The sequence below is a fragment of the Hyla sarda genome, unplaced genomic scaffold (assembly GCF_029499605.1).
Source record: "Hyla sarda isolate aHylSar1 unplaced genomic scaffold, aHylSar1.hap1 scaffold_238, whole genome shotgun sequence".
In the NCBI taxonomy this organism is placed as follows: Eukaryota; Metazoa; Chordata; class Amphibia; order Anura; family Hylidae; genus Hyla; species Hyla sarda.
In genome coordinates this window covers 184,243-203,996 of record NW_026609065.1, presented here as the reverse complement: position 1 = coordinate 203,996, position 19,754 = coordinate 184,243, and the positions used below count along the sequence as shown (strand labels likewise).

Below are 19,754 nucleotides of genomic sequence, written 5' to 3'. Positions count from 1 at the left end.
TTATTTGACAACCTATGGCGGTGATGGTTCTGCTCAGGCAGAGCAGTGCTGATGCTCCTCATAAAGCTGTCGCTGCTGTGAAGGTTCTAGGTGACATCACAAATCCCTATGGTTACATACACAACAAAGCTGGGTTGTTGTTGTTTACACTCTGCAAGGCCTGTGGAAGTGAGTGACATCATAGCACTGTAGTTCTGAGGGTTCTAGATGGATGCAACAATCTCCTGTTGCTTCTATGAAGGCCATAATAGACGACATCACCAAACAGCTCCATAGTCACATACACAGCAAAGGAGAGATGTTGTTTACACCTAGTGATGTCAGTGGTATTGAGTGACATCACAGCACAGTGCTAAGGCTCCTGGGCCTGGACACAGCAGCGGCTGCAATATCTCAACGGAGAATACGTTTATATATATGTGTGTGTGTGCGCGTATATATATATATATATATATATATATATATATATATATTTCTCCGCCGAAATCACTTTTAAACCCATTTCCACCTTTTTTTCCCTTCTCTTCCTCTTACTTTTTTTTCACGTTTTTTTACGTTTTTCTCCTTTTCGCCTCTTTTCTGGGCGTATTATTCTTCTTTTTCTTCTTTTTTTTCGTCTAATGCATACCCCATCAGTGCAGCAATGCTTATTCAATACCGCCAGCAGATGGAGACACTGGGGGATAATTTTCTAAGGATTTATACTGATTTTTCCTGTCTGAATTTGTCGCACAGAAAGTTGCAGGCCAAATATGTGTGACATTTCTGCGACTTTAGCTTCTAGAGCATTTTTACAACATTATACATAGGTGCTGAATACATAAAAAGCGACTGTTCAGCGACAGACAAGTCGCATCGGCTGAAAGTAGGCCAGAATGTCAGTCCATGTTGGAGCAGGTTTAGATACAGTCTAAAGTATAGATCTCAAAGTCTGTGCACAGAATTTAGCAAGGGCCTCGCACCTTCTGATGCATCAGGTAGGTGCACAATAGCATAGCCTAACCCTCTGTACTTTGGTCTATATTGATGCGGGACATAGACAGCCAGCTGATGACCAATCCATTAGTGCAATGGATGGCTGGAAGCATTTGTCTTTGCCTTTGCAATACCACAGAAGCAATGCATGGTCAATGTACAGCAATGACACACCTGTGTGAACAGCCAGGAGACCCCCCCCATGTTATGTTACATAGTTACATAGTTAGTACGGTCGAAAAAAGACATATGTCCATCAAGTTCAACCAGGGAATTAAGGGGTAGGGGTGTGGCGCGATATTGGGGAAGGGATGAGATTTTATATTTCTTCATAAGCATTAATCTTATTTTGTCAATTAGGAACATTCAGCACCCACCCGCTATCAAGGCAGCTGCCTATCATGTCATGCCCTACCTGCACAGGTGTGCTGGCTACTCAAATGATCCAATTAAGGAGGCCATTTAGTCAGCAGCAGCAGAAGTCCTGTGCCTGGACGCTCCAACAGCGGCCAGACACAAGCAGAAGCAGCAGCAGCAGCACCACCTTCTGTTTTTTGGCTGCAGCAGCAAGGCCCACAGGGCTGGCTAGCTGGCTAGCCAGCAAGCAGGTAGCAATGAAAGTAGGAATCTTTCTTTTTAACCCTGTAAGGGGGTGGTGCACTGTACCCGAAGATACTGCCATATCGGGTCAATGCATAGGGCGACGGAAGCAAGCTTCGAAATCGGCCCCCGTTCTCAAAAATCCATTTAATATATGGTCCCCAGATAGGGGACGTATCAGATATTAAACTGATAAGAACAGATACTACACTTGATCTTAGCCAAAAGGCCGAGAAGCGATAACCGTGAAAGGGGCGGGCCCAACAAGGTCCCCTTCATGGGCACTATCACTGCTTGCTGTCAGGGAGGCTGCCAGACAATTTTCCATGCACACTCTGGGCTGGGGGGCAGTCAACCACCAGTACACACAGCAGAACCTAAACCCATACCATTATTGCTAAGCAGCAAGACAGGGGCCCATTGCACTCCCACGGGGCCTTTTTAAATGCAATCCATAACCCGGATTTGCCAGGAACCCTTCTTACTCCTCCTACTTGCATGTGACACTGGGCTTAGGATCTGCATAGGAAACACACACACAAGCACACACCTACCTTTGTTGCCTGCAGATGCCTCCTTGGCTGTCCCCAAACGGTATCAAACCAACACCCACGGGAAGCTGTAAGCATAGAGGACATGCCTGCACCCCATTGGACTTACCTGTGTGGGTTAAATCCGGGTTATTTGACAACCTATGGCGGTGATGGTTCTGCTCAGGCAGAGCAGTGCTGATGCTCCTCATAAAGCTGTCGCTGCTGTGAAGGTTCTAGGTGACATCACAAATCCCTATGGTTACATACACAACAAAGCTGGGTTGTTGTTGTTTACACTCTGCAAGGCCTGTGGAAGTGAGTGACATCATAGCACTGTAGTTCTGAGGGTTCTAGATGGATGCAACAATCTCCTGTTGCTTCTATGAAGGCCATAATAGACGACATCACCAAACAGCTCCATAGTCACATACACAGCAAAGGAGAGATGTTGTTTACACCTAGTGATGTCAGTGGTATTGAGTGACATCACAGCACAGTGCTAAGGCTCCTGGGCCTGGACACAGCAGCGGCTGCAATATCTCAACGGAGAATACGTTTATATATATGTGTGTGTGTGCGCGTATATATATATATATATATATATATATATATATATATATGTATATATATATATATATTTCTCCGCCGAAATCACTTTTAAACCCATTTCCACCTTTTTTTTCCCTTCTCTTCCTCTTACTTTTTTTTCACGTTTTTTTACGTTTTTCTCCTTTTCGCCTCTTTTCTGGGCGTATTATTCTTCTTTTTCTTCTTTTTTTTCGTCTAATGCATACCCCATCAGTGCAGCAATGCTTATTCAATACCGCCAGCAGATGGAGACACTGGGGGATAATTTTCTAAGGATTTATACTGATTTTTCCTGTCTGAATTTGTCGCACAGAAAGTTGCAGGCCAAATATGTGTGACATTTCTGCGACTTTAGCTTCTAGAGCATTTTTACAACATTATACATAGGTGCTGAATACATAAAAAGCGACTGTTCAGCGACAGACAAGTCGCATCGGCTGAAAGTAGGCCAGAATGTCAGTCCATGTTGGAGCAGGTTTAGATACAGTCTAAAGTATAGATCTCAAAGTCTGTGCACAGAATTTAGCAAGGGCCTCGCACCTTCTGATGCATCAGGTAGGTGCACAATAGCATAGCCTAACCCTCTGTACTTTGGTCTATATTGATGCGGGACATAGACAGCCAGCTGATGACCAATCCATTAGTGCAATGGATGGCTGGAAGCATTTGTCTTTGCCTTTGCAATACCACAGAAGCAATGCATGGTCAATGTACAGCAATGACACACCTGTGTGAACAGCCAGGAGACCCCCCCCATGTTATGTTACATAGTTACATAGTTAGTACGGTCGAAAAAAGACATATGTCCATCAAGTTCAACCAGGGAATTAAGGGGTAGGGGTGTGGCGCGATATTGGGGAAGGGATGAGATTTTATATTTCTTCATAAGCATTAATCTTATTTTGTCAATTAGGAACATTCAGCACCCACCCGCTATCAAGGCAGCTGCCTATCATGTCATGCCCTACCTGCACAGGTGTGCTGGCTACTCAAATGATCCAATTAAGGAGGCCATTTAGTCAGCAGCAGCAGAAGTCCTGTGCCTGGACGCTCCAACAGCGGCCAGACACAAGCAGAAGCAGCAGCAGCAGCACCACCTTTTGTTTTTTGGCTGCAGCAGCAAGGCCCACAGGGCTGGCTAGCTGGCTAGCCAGCAAGCAGGTAGCAATGAAAGTAGGAATCTTTCTTTTTAACCCTGTAAGGGGGTGGTGCACTGTACCCGAAGATACTGCCATATCGGGTCAATGCATAGGGCGACGGAAGCAAGCTTCGAAATCGGCCCCCGTTCTCAAAAATCCATTTAATATATGGTCCCCAGATAGGGGACGTATCAGATATTAAACTGATAAGAACAGATACTACACTTGATCTTAGCCAAAAGGCCGAGAAGCGATAACCGTGAAAGGGGCGGGCCCAACAAGGTCCCCTTCATGGGCACTATCACTGCTTGCTGTCAGGGAGGCTGCCAGACAATTTTCCATGCACACTCTGGGCTGGGGGGCAGTCAACCACCAGTACACACAGCAGAACCTAAACCCATACCATTATTGCTAAGCAGCAAGACAGGGGCCCATTGCACTCCCACGGGGCCTTTTTAAATGCAATCCATAACCCGGATTTGCCAGGAACCCTTCTTACTCCTCCTACTTGCATGTGACACTGGGCTTAGGATCTGCATAGGAAACACACACACAAGCACACACCTACCTTTGTTGCCTGCAGATGCCTCCTTGGCTGTCCCCAAACGGTATCAAACCAACACCCACGGGAAGCTGTAAGCATAGAGGACATGCCTGCACCCCATTGGACTTACCTGTGTGGGTTAAATCCGGGTTATTTGACAACCTATGGCGGTGATGGTTCTGCTCAGGCAGAGCAGTGCTGATGCTCCTCATAAAGCTGTCGCTGCTGTGAAGGTTCTAGGTGACATCACAAATCCCTATGGTTACATACACAACAAAGCTGGGTTGTTGTTGTTTACACTCTGCAAGGCCTGTGGAAGTGAGTGACATCATAGCACTGTAGTTCTGAGGGTTCTAGATGGATGCAACAATCTCCTGTTGCTTCTATGAAGGCCATAATAGACGACATCACCAAACAGCTCCATAGTCACATACACAGCAAAGGAGAGATGTTGTTTACACCTAGTGATGTCAGTGGTATTGAGTGACATCACAGCACAGTGCTAAGGCTCCTGGGCCTGGACACAGCAGCGGCTGCAATATCTCAACGGAGAATACGTTTATATATATGTGTGTGTGTGCGCGTATATATATATATATATATATATATATATATATATATTTCTCCGCCGAAATCACTTTTAAACCCATTTCCACCTTTTTTTCCCTTCTCTTCCTCTTACTTTTTTTTCACGTTTTTTTACGTTTTTCTCCTTTTCGCCTCTTTTCTGGGCGTATTATTCTTCTTTTTCTTCTTTTTTTTCGTCTAATGCATACCCCATCAGTGCAGCAATGCTTATTCAATACCGCCAGCAGATGGAGACACTGGGGGATAATTTTCTAAGGATTTATACTGATTTTTCCTGTCTGAATTTGTCGCACAGAAAGTTGCAGGCCAAATATGTGTGACATTTCTGCGACTTTAGCTTCTAGAGCATTTTTACAACATTATACATAGGTGCTGAATACATAAAAAGCGACTGTTCAGCGACAGACAAGTCGCATCGGCTGAAAGTAGGCCAGAATGTCAGTCCATGTTGGAGCAGGTTTAGATACAGTCTAAAGTATAGATCTCAAAGTCTGTGCACAGAATTTAGCAAGGGCCTCGCACCTTCTGATGCATCAGGTAGGTGCACAATAGCATAGCCTAACCCTCTGTACTTTGGTCTATATTGATGCGGGACATAGACAGCCAGCTGATGACCAATCCATTAGTGCAATGGATGGCTGGAAGCATTTGTCTTTGCCTTTGCAATACCACAGAAGCAATGCATGGTCAATGTACAGCAATGACACACCTGTGTGAACAGCCAGGAGACCCCCCCCATGTTATGTTACATAGTTACATAGTTAGTACGGTCGAAAAAAGACATATGTCCATCAAGTTCAACCAGGGAATTAAGGGGTAGGGGTGTGGCGCGATATTGGGGAAGGGATGAGATTTTATATTTCTTCATAAGCATTAATCTTATTTTGTCAATTAGGAACATTCAGCACCCACCCGCTATCAAGGCAGCTGCCTATCATGTCATGCCCTACCTGCACAGGTGTGCTGGCTACTCAAATGATCCAATTAAGGAGGCCATTTAGTCAGCAGCAGCAGAAGTCCTGTGCCTGGACGCTCCAACAGCGGCCAGACACAAGCAGAAGCAGCAGCAGCAGCACCACCTTTTGTTTTTTGGCTGCAGCAGCAAGGCCCACAGGGCTGGCTAGCTGGCTAGCCAGCAAGCAGGTAGCAATGAAAGTAGGAATCTTTCTTTTTAACCCTGTAAGGGGGTGGTGCACTGTACCCGAAGATACTGCCATATCGGGTCAATGCATAGGGCGACGGAAGCAAGCTTCGAAATCGGCCCCCGTTCTCAAAAATCCATTTAATATATGGTCCCCAGATAGGGGACGTATCAGATATTAAACTGATAAGAACAGATACTACACTTGATCTTAGCCAAAAGGCCGAGAAGCGATAACCGTGAAAGGGGCGGGCCCAACAAGGTCCCCTTCATGGGCACTATCACTGCTTGCTGTCAGGGAGGCTGCCAGACAATTTTCCATGCACACTCTGGGCTGGGGGGCAGTCAACCACCAGTACACACAGCAGAACCTAAACCCATACCATTATTGCTAAGCAGCAAGACAGGGGCCCATTGCACTCCCACGGGGCCTTTTTAAATGCAATCCATAACCCGGTGTTACGCCGAGCGCTCCGGGTCCCCGCTCCTCCCCGGAGCGCTCGCTACACTCCTCTCACTGCAGCGCTCCGGTCGGTTCCACGGACCCGGGGCGCTGCGATACCGCCTCTGGCCGGGATGCGATTCGCGATGCGGGTAGCGCCCGCTCGCGATGCGCACCCCGGCTCCCGTACCTGACTCGCTCTCCGTCAGTTCTGTCCCGGCGCGCGCGGCCCCGCTCCCTAGGGCGCGCGCGCGCCGGGTCTTTGCGATTTAAAGGGCCACTGCGCCGCTGATTGGCGCAGTGGTTCCAATTAGTGTTTACACCTGTGCACTTCCCTATATCACCTCACTTCCCCTTCACTCCCTCGCCGGATCTTGTTGCCTTAGTGCCAGTGAAAGCGTTTCCTTGTGTGTTCCTAGCCTGTGTTCCAGACCTCCTGCCGTTGCCCCTGACTACGATCCTTGCTGCCTGCCCCGACCTTCTGCTACGTCCGACCTTGCTTCTGTCTACTCCCTTGTACCGCGCCTATCTTCAGCAGCCAGAGAGGTTGAGCCGTTGCTAGGGGATACGACCTGGTCACTACCGCCGCAGCAAGACCATCCCGCTTTGCGGCGGGCTCTGGTGAAAACCAGTAGTGACTTAGAACCGATCCTCTAGCACGGTCCACGCCAATCCCTCTCTGGCACAGAGGATCCACTACCTGCCAGCCGGCATCGTGACAGTAGATCCGGCCATGGATCCCGCTGAAGTTCCTCTGCCAGTTGTCGCTGACCTCACCACGGTGGTCGCCCAGCAGTCACAACAGATTGCGCAACAAGGCCAACAGCTGTCTCAACTGACTGTTATGCTACAACAGTTACTACCACAGCTCCAGCAACCATCTCCTCCGCCAGCTCCTGTACCTCCTCCGCAGCGAGTGGCCGCTTCTGGACTACGACTATCCTTGCCGGATAAATTTGATGGGGACTCTAAGCTTTGCCGTGGCTTCCTTTCCCAATGTTCATTACACTTGGAGATGATGTCGGACCAGTTCCCCACTGAAAGGTCTAAGGTGGCTTTCGTAGTCAGCCTGCTGTCTGGAAAAGCCCTGGCTTGGGCCACACCGCTCTGGGACCGCAATGACCCCGTCACTGCCTCTGTACACTCCTTCTTCTCGGAAATTCGAAGTGTCTTTGAGGAACCTGCCCGAGCCTCTTCTGCTGAGACTGCCCTGTTGAACCTGGTCCAGGGTAATTCTTCCGTTGGCGAGTATGCCGTACAATTCCGTACTCTTGCTTCTGAATTATCCTGGAACGATGAGGCCCTCTGCGCGACCTTTAAAAAAGGCCTATCCAGCAACATTAAAGATGTTCTGGCCGCACGAGAAATGCCTGCTAATCTTCATGAACTTATTCACCTAGCCACTCGCATTGACATGCGTTTTTCCGAAAGGCGTCAGGAGCTCCGCCAAGATATGGACTCTGTTCGCACGAGGCGTTTCTTCTCCTCGGCTCCTCTCTCCTCTGGTTCCCTGCAATCTGTTCCTGTGCCTCCCGCCGTGGAGGCTATGCAGGTCGACCGGTCTCGCCTGACATCTCAAGAGAGGACACGACGCCGCATGGAGAACCTCTGCCTGTACTGTGCTAGTACCGAACACTTCCTGAGGGATTGTCCTATCCGCCCTCCCCGCCTGGAAAGACGTACCCTGACTCCGCACAAAGGTGAGACAATCCTTGATGTCCACTCTGCTTCTCCACGTCTTACTGTGCCTGTGCGGATGTCTGCCTCTGCCTTCTCCTTCTCTTCTGTGGCCTTCTTGGACTCTGGATCTGCAGGAAATTTTATTTTGGCCTCTCTCGTCAACAGGTTCAACATCCCAGTGACCAGTCTCACCAGACCCCTTTACATCAATTGTATAAACAATGAAAGATTGGACTGTTCCATACGTTTCCGCACGGAGCCCCTTCTAATGAGCATCGGATCTCATCACGAGAGGATTGAACTTTTGGTCCTCCCCAATTGCACCTCGGAAATTCTCCTTGGACTTCCCTGGCTTCAACTTCATGCCCCAACCCTGGATTGGTCCACTGGGGAGATCAAGAGTTGGGGGCCCTCTTGTTCCAAGGACTGTCTAAAACCGGTTCCCAGTAACCCTTGCCGTAACTCTGTGCTTCCTCCAGTAACCGGTCTCCCTAAGGCCTATATGGACTTCGCGGATGTTTTCTGCAAAAAACAAGCGGAGACTCTACCTCCTCACAGGCCTTATGATTGTCCTATCGACCTCCTCCCGGGCACTACTCCACCCCGGGGCAGAATTTATCCTCTCTCTGCCCCAGAGACTCTTGCCATGTCTGAATACGTCCAGGAGAATCTAAAAAAGGGCTTTATCCGTAAATCCTCCTCTCCTGCCGGAGCCGGATTTTTCTTTGTGTCCAAAAAAGATGGCTCTCTACGTCCTTGCATTGACTACCGCGGACTTAATAAAATCACGGTTAAGAACCGCTACCCCTTACCCCTCATCTCTGAACTCTTTGATCGCCTCCAGGGTGCCCACATCTTTACTAAATTGGACTTAAGAGGCGCCTATAACCTCATCCGCATCAGAGAGGGGGATGAGTGGAAAACAGCATTTAACACCAGAGATGGACACTTTGAGTATCTGGTCATGCCCTTTGGCCTGTGCAACGCCCCTGCTGTCTTCCAAGACTTTGTTAATGAAATTTTTCGTGATCTGTTATACTCCTGTGTCGTTGTATATCTTGATGATATCCTAATTTTTTCGGCCAATCTAGAAGAACACCGCCAGCATGTCCGTATGGTTCTTCAGAGACTTCGTGACAATCAACTCTATGCTAAAATTGAGAAATGTCTGTTTGAATGCCAATCTCTTCCTTTTCTAGGATACTTGGTCTCTGGCCAGGGACTACAAATGGATCCGGATAAACTCTCTGCCGTCTTAGATTGGCCACGCCCCTCCGGACTCCGTGCCATCCAACGTTTTTTGGGGTTCGCCAATTATTACAGGCAATTTATTCCACATTTTTCTACCATTGTGGCTCCTATTGTGGCTTTAACCAAAAAAAATGCCGATCCCAAGTCTTGGCCTCCTCAAGCGGAAGACGCCTTTAAACGACTCAAGTCTGCCTTCTCTTCGGCTCCCGTGCTCTCCAGACCTGACCCATCTAAACCCTTCCTATTGGAGGTTGATGCCTCCTCAGTGGGAGCTGGAGCTGTCCTTCTACAAAAAAACTCTTCCGGGCATGCTGTTACTTGTGGTTTTTTTTCTAGGACCTTCTCTCCGGCGGAGAGGAACTACTCCATCGGGGATCGAGAGCTTCTAGCCATTAAATTAGCACTTGAGGAATGGAGACATCTGCTGGAGGGATCAAGATTTCCAGTTATTATTTACACCGATCACAAGAACCTCTCATACCTCGAGTCTGCCCAACGGCTGAATCCTCGTCAGGCCAGGTGGTCTCTGTTCTTTGCCCGATTTAATTTTGAAATTCACTTTCGGCCTGCTGATAAGAACATTAGGGCCGATGCTCTCTCTCGTTCCTCAGATGCTTCTGAAATTGAACTCTCTCCTCAACACATCATTCCTCCTGACTGCCTGATTTCCACTTCTCCAGCCTCCATCAGGCAAACTCCTCCAGGAAAGACCTTTGTTTCTCCACGCCAACGCCTCGGAATCCTCAAATGGGGTCACTCCTCCCATCTCGCAGGTCATGCGGGCATCAAGAAATCTGTGCAACTCATCTCTCGCTTCTATTGGTGGCCGACTCTAGAGACTGATGTGGTGGACTTTGTGCGAGCCTGCACTATCTGTGCCCGGGATAAGACTCCTCGCCAGAAGCCCGCTGGTTTTCTTCTTCCTTTGCCTGTTCCCGAACAACCTTGGTCTCTGATTGGTATGGATTTTATTACTGACTTACCCCCATCCCATGGCAACACTGTTATTTGGGTGGTCGTTGATCGATTCTCCAAAATGGCACATTTCATCCCTCTTCCTGGTCTTCCTTCAGCGCCTCAGTTGGCTAAACAATTTTTTGTACACATTTTTCGTCTTCACGGGTTGCCTACGCAGATCGTCTCGGATAGAGGCGTCCAATTTGTGTCTAAATTCTGGAGGGCTCTCTGTAAACAACTCAAGATTAAATTAAATTTTTCTTCTGCATACCATCCTCAATCCAATGGACAAGTAGAAAGAATTAACCAGATCTTGGGTGACTATTTACGACATTTTGTTTCCTCCCGCCAGGATGACTGGGCAGATCTTCTACCTTGGGCCGAATTCTCGTATAATTTCAGAATCTCTGAATCTTCCTCCAAATCCCCGTTTTTCGTGGTGTACGGCCGTCACCCTCTTCCCCCCCTCCCTACCCCCTTGCCCTCTGGTCTGCCCGCTGTGGATGAAATTTCCCGTGATCTTTCCATCATATGGAGAGAGACCCAAAATTCTCTCTTACAGGCTTCTTCACGCATGAAGAGATTCGCGGATAAGAAAAGAAGAGCTCCTCCCATTTTTTCCCCTGGAGACAAGGTATGGCTCTCCGCCAAATATGTCCGCTTCCGTGTCCCTAGCTATAAGTTGGGACCACGCTATCTTGGTCCTTTCAAAATTTTGCGCCAGATTAATCCTGTCTCTTACAAACTTCTTCTTCCTCCTTCTCTTCGTATTCCTAATGCCTTTCATGTTTCTCTTCTTAAACCACTTATCATTAACCGTTTCTCTCCCAAATCTGTTCCCCCCACTCCTGTCTCCGGCTCCTCGGACATCTTCTCCGTCAAAGAAATTTTAGCATCTAAAAAGGTCAGAGGGAAAACCTTCTTTTTAGTGGATTGGGAGGGTTGTGGTCCAGAAGAGAGGTCCTGGGAACCTGAGGACAATATCCTGGACAAAAGTCTGGTCCTCAGGTTCTCAGGCTCCAAGAAGAGGGGGAGACCCAAGGGGGGGGGTACTGTTACGCCGAGCGCTCCGGGTCCCCGCTCCTCCCCGGAGCGCTCGCTACACTCCTCTCACTGCAGCGCTCCGGTCGGTTCCACGGACCCGGGGCGCTGCGATACCGCCTCTGGCCGGGATGCGATTCGCGATGCGGGTAGCGCCCGCTCGCGATGCGCACCCCGGCTCCCGTACCTGACTCGCTCTCCGTCAGTTCTGTCCCGGCGCGCGCGGCCCCGCTCCCTAGGGCGCGCGCGCGCCGGGTCTTTGCGATTTAAAGGGCCACTGCGCCGCTGATTGGCGCAGTGGTTCCAATTAGTGTTTACACCTGTGCACTTCCCTATATCACCTCACTTCCCCTTCACTCCCTCGCCGGATCTTGTTGCCTTAGTGCCAGTGAAAGCGTTTCCTTGTGTGTTCCTAGCCTGTGTTCCAGACCTCCTGCCGTTGCCCCTGACTACGATCCTTGCTGCCTGCCCCGACCTTCTGCTACGTCCGACCTTGCTTCTGTCTACTCCCTTGTACCGCGCCTATCTTCAGCAGCCAGAGAGGTTGAGCCGTTGCTAGGGGATACGACCTGGTCACTACCGCCGCAGCAAGACCATCCCGCTTTGCGGCGGGCTCTGGTGAAAACCAGTAGTGACTTAGAACCGATCCTCTAGCACGGTCCACGCCAATCCCTCTCTGGCACAGAGGATCCACTACCTGCCAGCCGGCATCGTGACACCCGGATTTGCCAGGAACCCTTCTTACTCCTCCTACTTGCATGTGACACTGGGCTTAGGATCTGCATAGGAAACACACACACAAGCACACACCTACCTTTGTTGCCTGCAGATGCCTCCTTGGCTGTCCCCAAACGGTATCAAACCAACACCCACGGGAAGCTGTAAGCATAGAGGACATGCCTGCACCCCATTGGACTTACCTGTGTGGGTTAAATCCGGGTTATTTGACAACCTATGGCGGTGATGGTTCTGCTCAGGCAGAGCAGTGCTGATGCTCCTCATAAAGCTGTCGCTGCTGTGAAGGTTCTAGGTGACATCACAAATCCCTATGGTTACATACACAACAAAGCTGGGTTGTTGTTGTTTACACTCTGCAAGGCCTGTGGAAGTGAGTGACATCATAGCACTGTAGTTCTGAGGGTTCTAGATGGATGCAACAATCTCCTGTTGCTTCTATGAAGGCCATAATAGACGACATCACCAAACAGCTCCATAGTCACATACACAGCAAAGGAGAGATGTTGTTTACACCTAGTGATGTCAGTGGTATTGAGTGACATCACAGCACAGTGCTAAGGCTCCTGGGCCTGGACACAGCAGCGGCTGCAATATCTCAACGGAGAATACGTTTATATATATGTGTGTGTGTGCGCGTATATATATATATATATATATATATATATATATATATATATATATATATTTCTCCGCCGAAATCACTTTTAAACCCATTTCCACCTTTTTTTCCCTTCTCTTCCTCTTACTTTTTTTTCACGTTTTTTTACGTTTTTCTCCTTTTGCCTCTTTTCTGGGCGTATTATTCTTCTTTTTCTTCTTTTTTTTCGTCTAATGCATACCCCATCAGTGCAGCAATGCTTATTCAATACCGCCAGCAGATGGAGACACTGGGGGATAATTTTCTAAGGATTTATACTGATTTTTCCTGTCTGAATTTGTCGCACAGAAAGTTGCAGGCCAAATATGTGTGACATTTCTGCGACTTTAGCTTCTAGAGCATTTTTACAACATTATACATAGGTGCTGAATACATAAAAAGCGACTGTTCAGCGACAGACAAGTCGCATCGGCTGAAAGTAGGCCAGAATGTCAGTCCATGTTGGAGCAGGTTTAGATACAGTCTAAAGTATAGATCTCAAAGTCTGTGCACAGAATTTAGCAAGGGCCTCGCACCTTCTGATGCATCAGGTAGGTGCACAATAGCATAGCCTAACCCTCTGTACTTTGGTCTATATTGATGCGGGACATAGACAGCCAGCTGATGACCAATCCATTAGTGCAATGGATGGCTGGAAGCATTTGTCTTTGCCTTTGCAATACCACAGAAGCAATGCATGGTCAATGTACAGCAATGACACACCTGTGTGAACAGCCAGGAGACCCCCCCCATGTTATGTTACATAGTTACATAGTTAGTACGGTCGAAAAAAGACATATGTCCATCAAGTTCAACCAGGGAATTAAGGGGTAGGGGTGTGGCGCGATATTGGGGAAGGGATGAGATTTTATATTTCTTCATAAGCATTAATCTTATTTTGTCAATTAGGAACATTCAGCACCCACCCGCTATCAAGGCAGCTGCCTATCATGTCATGCCCTACCTGCACAGGTGTGCTGGCTACTCAAATGATCCAATTAAGGAGGCCATTTAGTCAGCAGCAGCAGAAGTCCTGTGCCTGGACGCTCCAACAGGGGCCAGACACAAGCAGAAGCAGCAGAAGCAGCAGCAGCACCACCTTTTGTTTTTTGGCTGCAGCAGCAGCAAGGCCCACAGGGCTGGCTAGCTGGCTAGCCAGCAAGCAGGTAGCAATGAAAGTAGGAATCTTTCTTTTTAACCCTGTAAGGGGGTGGTGCACTGTACCCGAAGATACTGCCATATCGGGTCAATGCATAGGGCGACGGAAGCAAGCTTCGAAATCGGCCCCCGTTCTCAAAAATCCATTTAATATATGGTCCCCAGATAGGGGACGTATCAGATATTAAACTGATAAGAACAGATACTACACTTGATCTTAGCCAAAAGGCCGAGAAGCGATAACCGTGAAAGGGGCGGGCCCAACAAGGTCCCCTTCATGGGCACTATCACTGCTTGCTGTCAGGGAGGCTGCCAGACAATTTTCCATGCACACTCTGGGCTGGGGGGCAGTCAACCACCAGTACACACAGCAGAACCTAAACCCATACCATTATTGCTAAGCAGCAAGACAGGGGCCCATTGCACTCCCACGGGGCCTTTTTAAATGCAATCCATAACCCGGATTTGCCAGGAACCCTTCTTACTCCTCCTACTTGCATGTGACACTGGGCTTAGGATCTGCATAGGAAACACACACACAAGCACACACCTACCTTTGTTGCCTGCAGATGCCTCCTTGGCTGTCCCCAAACGGTATCAAACCAACACCCACGGGAAGCTGTAAGCATAGAGGACATGCCTGCACCCCATTGGACTTACCTGTGTGGGTTAAATCCGGGTTATTTGACAACCTATGGCGGTGATGGTTCTGCTCAGGCAGAGCAGTGCTGATGCTCCTCATAAAGCTGTCGCTGCTGTGAAGGTTCTAGGTGACATCACAAATCCCTATGGTTACATACACAACAAAGCTGGGTTGTTGTTGTTTACACTCTGCAAGGCCTGTGGAAGTGAGTGACATCATAGCACTGTAGTTCTGAGGGTTCTAGATGGATGCAACAATCTCCTGTTGCTTCTATGAAGGCCATAATAGACGACATCACCAAACAGCTCCATAGTCACATACACAGCAAAGGAGAGATGTTGTTTACACCTAGTGATGTCAGTGGTATTGAGTGACATCACAGCACAGTGCTAAGGCTCCTGGGCCTGGACACAGCAGCGGCTGCAATATCTCAACGGAGAATACGTTTATATATATGTGTGTGTGTGCGCGTATATATATATATATATATATATATATATATATATATATATATATATATTCTCCGCCGAAATCACTTTTAAACCCATTTCCACCTTTTTTTCCCTTCTCTTCCTCTTACTTTTTTTTCACGTTTTTTTACGTTTTTCTCCTTTTCGCCTCTTTTCTGGGCGTATTATTCTTCTTTTTCTTCTTTTTTTTCGTCTAATGCATACCCCATCAGTGCAGCAATGCTTATTCAATACCGCCAGCAGATGGAGACACTGGGGGATAATTTTCTAAGGATTTATACTGATTTTTCCTGTCTGAATTTGTCGCACAGAAAGTTGCAGGCCAAATATGTGTGACATTTCTGCGACTTTAGCTTCTAGAGCATTTTTACAACATTATACATAGGTGCTGAATACATAAAAAGCGACTGTTCAGCGACAGACAAGTCGCATCGGCTGAAAGTAGGCCAGAATGTCAGTCCATGTTGGAGCAGGTTTAGATACAGTCTAAAGTATAGATCTCAAAGTCTGTGCACAGAATTTAGCAAGGGCCTCGCACCTTCTGATGCATCAGGTAGGTGCACAATAGCATAGCCTAACCCTCTGTACTTTGGTCTATATTGATGCGGGACATAGACAGCCAGCTGATGACCAATCCATTAGTGCAATGGATGGCTGGAAGCATTTGTCTTTGCCTTTGCAATACCACAGAAGCAATGCATGGTCAATGTACAGCAATGACACACCTGTGTGAACAGCCAGGAGACCCCCCCCCCCCCATGTTATGTTACATAGTTACATAGTTAGTACGGTCGAAAAAAGACATATGTCCATCAAGTTCAACCAGGGAATTAAGGGGTAGGGGTGTGGCGCGATATTGGGGAAGGGATGAGATTTTATATTTCTTCATAAGCATTAATCTTATTTTGTCAATTAGGAACATTCAGCACCCACCCGCTATCAAGGCAGCTGCCTATCATGTCATGCCCTACCTGCACAGGTGTGCTGGCTACTCAAATGATCCAATTAAGGAGGCCATTTAGTCAGCAGCAGCAGAAGTCCTGTGCCTGGACGCTCCAACAGCGGCCAGACACAAGCAGAAGCAGCAGAAGCAGCAGCAGCACCACCTTTTGTTTTTTGGCTGCAGCAGCAGCAAGGCCCACAGGGCTGGCCAGCAAGCAGGTAGCAATGAAAGTAGGAATCTTTCTTTTTAACCCTGTAAGGGGGTGGTGCACTGTACCCGAAGATACTGCCATATCGGGTCAATGCATAGGGCGACGGAAGCAAGCTTCGAAATCGGCCCCCGTTCTCAAAAATCCATTTAATATATGGTCCCCAGATAGGGGACGTATCAGATATTAAACTGATAAGAACAGATACTACACTTGATCTTAGCCAAAAGGCCGAGAAGCGATAACCGTGAAAGGGGCGGGCCCAACAAGGTCCCCTTCATGGGCACTATCACTGCTTGCTGTCAGGGAGGCTGCCAGACAATTTTCCATGCACACTCTGGGCTGGGGGGCAGTCAACCACCAGTACACACAGCAGAACCTAAACCCATACCATTATTGCTAAGCAGCAAGACAGGGGCCCATTGCACTCCCACGGGGCCTTTTTAAATGCAATCCATAACCCGGATTTGCCAGGAACCCTTCTTACTCCTCCTACTTGCATGTGACACTGGGCTTAGGATCTGCATAGGAAACACACACACAAGCACACACCTACCTTTGTTGCCTGCAGATGCCTCCTTGGCTGTCCCCAAACGGTATCAAACCAACACCCACGGGAAGCTGTAAGCATAGAGGACATGCCTGCACCCCATTGGACTTACCTGTGTGGGTTAAATCCGGGTTATTTGACAACCTATGGCGGTGATGGTTCTGCTCAGGCAGAGCAGTGCTGATGCTCCTCATAAAGCTGTCGCTGCTGTGAAGGTTCTAGGTGACATCACAAATCCCTATGGTTACATACACAACAAAGCTGGGTTGTTGTTGTTTACACTCTGCAAGGCCTGTGGAAGTGAGTGACATCATAGCACTGTAGTTCTGAGGGTTCTAGATGGATGCAACAATCTCCTGTTGCTTCTATGAAGGCCATAATAGACGACATCACCAAACAGCTCCATAGTCACATACACAGCAAAGGAGAGATGTTGTTTACACCTAGTGATGTCAGTGGTATTGAGTGACATCACAGCACAGTGCTAAGGCTCCTGGGCCTGGACACAGCAGCGGCTGCAATATCTCAACGGAGAATACGTTTATATATATGTGTGTGTGTGCGCGTATATATATATATATATATATATATATATATATATATATATATATATATATATATATATTCTCCGCCGAAATCACTTTTAAACCCATTTCCACCTTTTTTTCCCTTCTCTTCCTCTTACTTTTTTTTCACGTTTTTTTACGTTTTTCTCCTTTTCGCCTCTTTTCTGGGCGTATTATTCTTCTTTTTCTTCTTTTTTTTCGTCTAATGCATACCCCATCAGTGCAGCAATGCTTATTCAATACCGCCAGCAGATGGAGACACTGGGGGATAATTTTCTAAGGATTTATACTGATTTTTCCTGTCTGAATTTGTCGCACAGAAAGTTGCAGGCCAAATATGTGTGACATTTCTGCGACTTTAGCTTCTAGAGCATTTTTACAACATTATACATAGGTGCTGAATACATAAAAAGCGACTGTTCAGCGACAGACAAGTCGCATCGGCTGAAAGTAGGCCAGAATGTCAGTCCATGTTGGAGCAGGTTTAGATACAGTCTAAAGTATAGATCTCAAAGTCTGTGCACAGAATTTAGCAAGGGCCTCGCACCTTCTGATGCATCAGGTAGGTGCACAATAGCATAGCCTAACCCTCTGTACTTTGGTCTATATTGATGCGGGACATAGACAGCCAGCTGATGACCAATCCATTAGTGCAATGGATGGCTGGAAGCATTTGTCTTTGCCTTTGCAATACCACAGAAGCAATGCATGGTCAATGTACAGCAATGACACACCTGTGTGAACAGCCAGGAGACCCCCCCCATGTTATGTTACATAGTTACATAGTTAGTACGGTCGAAAAAAGACATATGTCCATCAAGTTCAACCAGGGAATTAAGGGGTAGGGGTGTGGCGCGATATTGGGGAAGGGATGAGATTTTATATTTCTTCATAAGCATTAATCTTATTTTGTCAATTAGGAACATTCAGCACCCACCCGCTATCAAGGCAGCTGCCTATCATGTCATGCCCTACCTGCACAGGTGTGCTGGCTACTCAAATGATCCAATTAAGGAGGCCATTTAGTCAGCAGCAGCAGAAGTCCTGTGCCTGGACGCTCCAACAGCGGCCAGACACAAGCAGAAGCAGCAGAAGCAGCAGCAGCACCACCTTTTGTTTTTTGGCTGCAGCAGCAGCAAGGCCCACAGGGCTGGCTAGCTGGCTAGCCAGCAAGCAGGTAGCAATGAAAGTAGGAATCTTTCTTTTTAACCCTGTAAGGGGGTGGTGCACTGTACCCGAAGATACTGCCATATCGGGTCAATGCATAGGGCGACGGAAGCAAGCTTCGAAATCGGCCCCCGTTCTCAAAAATCCATTTAATATATGGTCCCCAGATAGGGGACGTATCAGATATTAAACTGATAAGAACAGATACTACACTTGATCTTAGCCAAAAGGCCGAGAAGCGATAACCGTGAAAGGGGCGGGCCCAACAAGGTCCCCTTCATGGGCACTATCACTGCTTGCTGTCAGGGAGGCTGCCAGACAATTTTCCATGCACACTCTGGGCTGGGGGGCAGTCAACCACCAGTACACACAGCAGAACCTAAACCCATACCATTATTGCTAAGCAGCAAGACAGGGGCCCATTGCACTCCCACGGGGCCTTTTTAAATGCAATCCATAACCCGGATTTGCCAGGAACCCTTCTTACTCCTCCTACTTGCATGTGACACTGGGCTTAGGATCTGCATAGGAAACACACACACAAGCACACACCTACCTTTGTTGCCTGCAGATGCCTCCTTGGCTGTCCCCAAACGGTATCAAACCAACACCCACGGGAAGCTGTAAGCATAGAGGACATGCCTGCACCCCATTGGACTTACCTGTGTGGGTTAAATCCGGGTTATTTGACAACCTATGGCGGTGATGGTTCTGCTCAGGCAGAGCAGTGCTGATGCTCCTCATAAAGCTGTCGCTGCTGTGAAGGTTCTAGGTGACATCACAAATCCCTATGGTTACATACACAACAAAGCTGGGTTGTTGTTGTTTACACTCTGCAAGGCCTGTGGAAGTGAGTGACATCATAGCACTGTAGTTCTGAGGGTTCTAGATGGATGCAACAATCTCCTGTTGCTTCTATGAAGGCCATAATAGACGACATCACCAAACAGCTCCATAGTCACATACACAGCAAAGGAGAGATGTTGTTTACACCTAGTGATGTCAGTGGTATTGAGTGACATCACAGCACAGTGCTAAGGCTCCTGGGCCTGGACACAGCAGCGGCTGCAATATCTCAACGGAGAATACGTTTATATATATGTGTGTGTGTGCGCGTATATATATATATATATATATATATATATATATATATATATATATATCTCCGCCGAAATCACTTTTAAACCCATTTCCA

General features: G+C 47.7%; 6 non-coding genes across 6 annotated transcripts; all 6 read right to left on the bottom strand.

Annotated features, from left to right (window-relative positions):
* Window positions 1–1,625: 1,625 nt before the first annotated feature.
* On the bottom strand, window positions 1,626–1,816 carry LOC130322733 (U2 spliceosomal RNA). Its single transcript, XR_008868181.1, has one exon. It is a non-coding gene; the product is annotated as a U2 spliceosomal RNA (small nuclear RNA).
* A 2,083-nt stretch (window positions 1,817–3,899) lies between these two features.
* On the bottom strand, window positions 3,900–4,090 carry LOC130322732 (U2 spliceosomal RNA). The gene has a single exon (XR_008868180.1). It is a non-coding gene; the product is annotated as a U2 spliceosomal RNA (small nuclear RNA).
* Window positions 4,091–6,152: 2,062 nt separating this feature from the next.
* On the bottom strand, window positions 6,153–6,343 carry LOC130322731 (U2 spliceosomal RNA). Its single transcript, XR_008868179.1, has one exon. It is a non-coding gene; the product is annotated as a U2 spliceosomal RNA (small nuclear RNA).
* A 7,719-nt stretch (window positions 6,344–14,062) lies between these two features.
* On the bottom strand, window positions 14,063–14,253 carry LOC130322729 (U2 spliceosomal RNA). Its single transcript, XR_008868178.1, has one exon. It is a non-coding gene; the product is annotated as a U2 spliceosomal RNA (small nuclear RNA).
* A 2,075-nt stretch (window positions 14,254–16,328) lies between these two features.
* LOC130322728 (U2 spliceosomal RNA) lies at window positions 16,329–16,519 on the bottom strand. The gene has a single exon (XR_008868177.1). It is a non-coding gene; the product is annotated as a U2 spliceosomal RNA (small nuclear RNA).
* A 2,092-nt stretch (window positions 16,520–18,611) lies between these two features.
* Window positions 18,612–18,802, bottom strand: LOC130322727 (U2 spliceosomal RNA). Its single transcript, XR_008868176.1, has one exon. It is a non-coding gene; the product is annotated as a U2 spliceosomal RNA (small nuclear RNA).
* Between the last annotated feature and the right edge of the window lie 952 nt (window positions 18,803–19,754).